We start from the raw sequence: 5,577 nt of genomic DNA, 5'->3' as shown, positions 1-5,577 counted from the left end.
CAAGATCTTCAAGGAGAGTGGTTCAATTGTTGTGAAGAAGGCTTCAGGGCGCCCAAGAAAGTCCAGCAAGCGCCAGGACCGTCTCCTAAAGGTGATCCAGCTGCGGGATCGGGGCACCACCAGTACAGAGCTTTTGGAGGATGTCCTGGTGTCAAGAAGGGCAGCAAAGAAGCCACTTCTCTCCAGGAAAAACATCAGGGACAGATTGATATTCTGCAAAAGGTACAGGGATTGGATTACTGAGGGCTGGGGTAAAGTCATTTTCTCTGATGAATCCCCTTTCTGATTGTTTGGGGCATCCGGAACAAATCTTGTCCTTAGAAGACAAGATAAGCGCCACCATCAGTCCTGTGTCATGCCAACAGTAAAGCATCCTGAGACCATTCATGTCTTTGCTTCTCAGCCAAGGGAGTGGGCTCACTCACAATTTTGACCAGCCTATCTCTTCACACCTAAGAGATTTTTTCAATAATATGGTAGCCAGACACCCATCCGCGTGATTTACAATTCTCCCAAACCATCCGAGCGAACAAGAAACTATGTCAGATGAAATCGAAAGTCTTAGCATTGACAATTGCCTTGTCAAAAACATTATGGAAAAAGCACCCCTGCCCAATAAAGGCAGATAAAGTGATAGTCCACTAATGTGGCTCAGCGCGAGAAGAACAAAACATCGATAGTTTGGAGCCCATGGCGAAACTCTCTCCAGACCTTCAGACACCATCCATTGAGAACTATGTGGTCAATCCTCAGAGCAGGTAGAAGCACAAAGCAAAACCCCACAAATTGCTGACAAACAACCAAGCATTGATTATGCAAGAATGGCTGCATTCAGTCAGGATTGTGCCCAGAAGTTAATTGACAGGACATGCCAGCAGAATTACAGAAGTCTTGAAAAAGAAGGTACGTCAAACCACTAATGACACACTCAACGCGGCCACTTAAGAGTATCAAACTACAATTGTTTATTTTCCAAATACTAAACAAGCCTCTTTACCAGATTAACGGTAACATTATGCCTTGATAATTATACTTCAGTAGTTTCTCATAGCTTACTGACAGTAAACAATATACATTCTCTAGACCAATGCAACAGGGCAGCCAGAATCTCTTTGTGCAAAATCTTAATATTTGTGTCATTCTCCAGAAAACATATTGGCCGACGGACTTGTAATCTAATTGTTTGAGAGTTAGCAACAAATCTAATAGCAAACCCTAGAGTCGCTTCAGTTGTGCTTTACACAATTGGTGATATAACACAATAACCCGGAGATTGTTAACTAAGTGGTCAGAAGATTACCGCTCCACTATGACACACTACAACTAATACAAACATTAGACTGCTTTCAGAAATGACCGTCTGACATATATAAGTCTTCTCTAGCCTCATCCTAATTGAACTGCAACTGGAGAGATCTTAGTTTATGAGGAATTGTTAACAGACCGTAAACACATTGAATTCAATCTCTGGGTCTGTGTGTTGTATCCTATACACAACGTATCTAGGAGCACATTTCAGTTCTTGTTCAAGCCCAATGCTAGAGATGGAGAAAGAAAGGTAAGTGCACTCCTCCGTAGCCCGAAGTGAACGTGTGATCATGACTATATGGTACAGCGCTGCGTAAGTAGTTGTTGATGTTATTACTGTATTACAGCGATGCACCGCTTAGTTGTTGTTATCATATTTATTTACAGACGATGTTGTGTTAGTATTGTATAATATACCGCCGGTGTGTAGCGTGTGTCGATATATTATGATACACAGCGAGCTGTTTGGCCAAGTGCAAGCCTTTTACCAACATAATGCGATATTGTGTGTTGTGTTGCTATATGCGTTTACTCTACGATAGATTGTTGTTTATTATGTACAGCGTGTGTGTTGTATTCTGATATGTTACCAGACGTAGTGTGATATTGTGTTAAATGTACAGCGTGTTTGTGTTGTGTTATATTACAGATTCTATGAAAAGATAATTTGTCCTACCTGTTGTAGTGTGTGTGTTTATATGTACACCGTATGTCATTGTTGTTTAAGTTGTTATAGTGTACAGCGTGTGTGTTTGTTATATGTACCAGCGTGTGTGTTAGTTTTATCGTGATGGTGGCTCTAATGACTTGTAGAATTTTGTGTTACTATGTACCAGCGTGGGTTTGTTATATGATACAGCTGTTGTGTGTTTATATTTGACGCGTGTCTGTTGGTTATATGTACAGCGTATTGTTGGTCTCTTATACTTGGTTTTACAGCGTGTTTTGTGTTTATGTTTACAGCGTGGGTGTTCGTTATATGTACATAACTAGTGTCAAACACCTGACGCTGAGCCCTGGCCTCACGACCGTCTGCTGCTCCTGACACTCTCTCTACGTTCCTCTGTCTCTGTCTCTGGTCGCTGTCGCCCTTTGTCTCTCTCTCGGTGTCTGTCTCTCTCTCTGTGTCTCTCTCTCTCCTCCGTGTCTGTCTCTCTCTATGTGTCTCTCTCTCTCTCTGTGTCTGTCTCTCTCTCTGTGTCTTCTCTCTCTATGTGTCTCTCTCGGTGTGTCTCTCTCTCGGTGTCTGTCTCTCTCTCCGGTGTCTGTCTCGTCTGTCTGTCTGTCTGTGTCCTGTCTGTCTCTGTGTCTCTCTCTAGCCTCTCTCTCTTCTTCATGCTGCTCGTCTTCTCCGGTCTCTACTCATCCGTCTTAGTATCTCGCTTCTCCTCTCTCATGCTCTCTGTGTCTCTCATCATATGTCCTGTCGTTGAGCTCTCATCTCTCATCTCTTGTCTGTATCTCTTCGTACATCATCTCACTCTCTGGCTCTCAACTCTCTAGCTAGTACTCTCTACTCATGCTCTCTTCTCTCTCTCTCTCTCTGTCTGTATCTCTCTCTCTCTCATGCTCTCTGTGTCTCTCTCGCTGTCTGTCTCTTGTCTGTCTGTGTCTGTCTGTCTCTGTGTCTCTCACGCTCAATCTGTCTCTGCCTCTCATCAGGAGCGGCGGATGTTGGAGCGGCGTGTGGCTGAGCTGGAGGGAGAGTTGAAGGTGAAAATAAATCATCTCACCTGGGTTCAAATAGTATCCGAAATCTTTCAAATCCATTATCTGGGCTTGATTGAGATTGCCTGTTGCAATGGAACCAATAGAGAAGCCGTTTGCTAAACGCTCAAAGTATTTGAAAGATGACAAGCACTATTTGAACCCAGGTTTTATTCCACACAGACACTGCAAGCACTATTTGAACCCAGGTTTTATTCCACACAGACACTGCATGCACACGCCTGATGACAGCTCGCTGTTTCTTTCACAGCTGAAAACCACCAGTGTTGTAGCAGTACGTTGAGTCTGAGTCAGAAATGTCACCCTATTCCCTACATAGTGCACTACTTTAGACCAGGGCCCTATAGAACCCTATTCCCTATATAGTGCACTACTTTTGTCCAGGGCCCTATAGAGTACCACAGTATGAGTCATAATACCCATAAAACCTAGCAGTCAAACAGGGAAATGGTTCCAATTGTTTTTCCACCATTTATTTTCCCCATAGGGGATCTTAGAAACACTTAAAATAAGGGCTGTGTTTCGTGACGTTTTGATAACCGTGCAAATCTCTCTCGGACAAAGGTGACTAATATTTAAGGCCCAAACTGATCCTAGAACATCACTCCCGCTACTTAGACAATTTGGGAATCCAGGCCCAGGGTCCTCTACACTGATTGAAGTGGATTTAACAACTGACATCAATAAGGGATCATAGCTTTCACCTGGATTCACCTGGTCAGTCTGTGTCATGGAAAGAGCAGGTGTTCTTAATGTTTTGTCCACTCGGTGTGTTGGGTGAATCTATTGTCCGTTTTTCAGCCAATAAACATCTTTGTTCCTCTAGGTGCTCGGCGACCTGAGAGCTGACAACCAGCGACTGAAAGACGAGAACGGAGCGTTGATCAGAGTCATCAGTAAGCTCTCCAAATAGACGGAGAGAACGAGAGAGAGAGAGAGAGAGACAACAGGGATGCCCCCTCGCCTCCTCCCATCATCCCTCCCCCCTGTCCATCCACTCCTCCCAGTGCCAAAGAACAAGAGAGAGAGAGGTGGGGGGGGGGGGCAGACAAGAAACAAATGAAGAGCAGCAGGAGAATGTGATAATCTAAACAACTTGATTGTGACGTCCCTTCGTCCTCCTGACCGGTCGCCGTGGCTTGTTGTGTGTGTGCCTTATACCCACTTTGAGGACAGCCATGACAACTGTGGTCATGACAACAGCTCGCATAGTAGCAACGAGACGTGACAACAGCCAAATGCCCATGACGATGTGCACCAGGGGAAAAACACCAATATGCTCACAGACATGTAGTGGTATGTGAAATGGTATGGACGGTCTCAGGGGTATGGATCAGGGTATGGTCTATGGTATGGATCCAGGTATGGATCCAGGGATGGTCTTATGGTAATGGATCCAGGGTATGGAGTCCAGGTATGGTTATGGTATGGATCCAGGGTAATGGTCCTATGGTAATGGATTCCAGGGTATGGATCCAGGGTATGGTCTATGGTATGGATCCAGGGTATGGTCTATGGTATAGATCCAGGGTATGATCTATGGTATGGATCTATGGTATGGATCCAGGGTAATGGTCTATGGTAATGGATCCAGGGTATAGGTCTATGGTATGGATCAGGTATGGTCCTATGGATGGTCTGGATGGTATGGATCCAGGGTTATGGATCTATGGTATGGATCCAGGGTATGGTCTATGGTATGGATCCAGGGTATGGATCCAGGGTATGGTCTATGGTATAGATCAGGGTATGGATGCCAGGGTATGGTCTAGGAATGGTCTATGGTATGGATCAGGGTATGATCCAGGGTATGGTCTATGGTATGGATGCAAGGGTATGGTCCTATTGTAATGGATCCAGGGTATGGTCTATTGGTATGGATCCAGGGTATGGATGTCATGGGTATAAGTGATTTACTGAAGAGAAGAAATGTCTATTTTATGGCTACTGCGATTCATGTGTTATGATTCTATGGTAAATAGACTCCAGGTGGTTATTGGGTCTTACTTGAGGTATGGTTTCGCAGGGTATGGAAGACCAGGATGGTCTATGGTATAGATCCAGGGTATGGTCCTAAGGTAATGCAGTGAAGATCCAGGGTATGCGCTCTTATGAGTTCGAAGAGGTAGATAAACCCGACACTGATTCAAGGGTAGGATCCAGGGTATGGTCGATGGGTATGACCAGTTATGGTTCTATATGGTCAGGGTAGGATTCAGGTATGATCCAGGGTATGGTGGAGTCGATGTGTTCAAGAGTGTATTTGTGGTAGGGATAGTTTGAGTGGGAGGGACTGAGATCAGTAGTAACAGGTGGAGTGTGTGTTGGTGGACAGAGCTTTTGTGTGAATCGCTGGTCACTAAAACATAATAAATCTAAGTGGGAGATAGGCGAATGTCAGATACGGGAACAGTGTAGGGGGGGGCGAACTGCCTTTGGACGCGGTCCAATGCTGCAAGAGAGGGGTGTGTGTTGTTTCGTGTGTGTCGTAGTGTGGGGGGGTGGGGAGGGGGGGAAGTACTGCAAAGGAGAGTAACATGT

The 5,577-nt window shown here is 44.9% G+C and overlaps 2 long non-coding RNA genes across 2 annotated transcripts; both read left to right on the top strand.

Moving 5' to 3' along the window:
* Window positions 1-2,870: 2,870 nt before the first annotated feature.
* Window positions 2,871-4,081, top strand: LOC112071760 (uncharacterized). The gene is made up of 2 exons (XR_002894166.2): window positions 2,871-3,021; window positions 3,863-4,081. It is a non-coding gene; the product is annotated as an uncharacterized lncRNA (long non-coding RNA).
* A 626-nt stretch (window positions 4,082-4,707) lies between these two features.
* Window positions 4,708-5,117, top strand: LOC139024622 (uncharacterized). Its single transcript, XR_011475956.1, has 3 exons — window positions 4,708-4,783; window positions 4,844-4,870; window positions 5,078-5,117. It is a non-coding gene; the product is annotated as an uncharacterized lncRNA (long non-coding RNA).
* The last annotated feature ends 460 nt before the right edge of the window (window positions 5,118-5,577 follow it).

Source organism: Salvelinus sp. IW2-2015, unplaced genomic scaffold (genome assembly GCF_002910315.2).
Source record: "Salvelinus sp. IW2-2015 unplaced genomic scaffold, ASM291031v2 Un_scaffold1708, whole genome shotgun sequence".
Lineage (NCBI taxonomy): Eukaryota > Metazoa > Chordata > Actinopteri > Salmoniformes > Salmonidae > Salvelinus > Salvelinus sp. IW2-2015.
The sequence above is the reverse complement of the archived record's forward strand: the minus strand, read 5'-3'. Positions and strand labels throughout refer to the sequence as shown.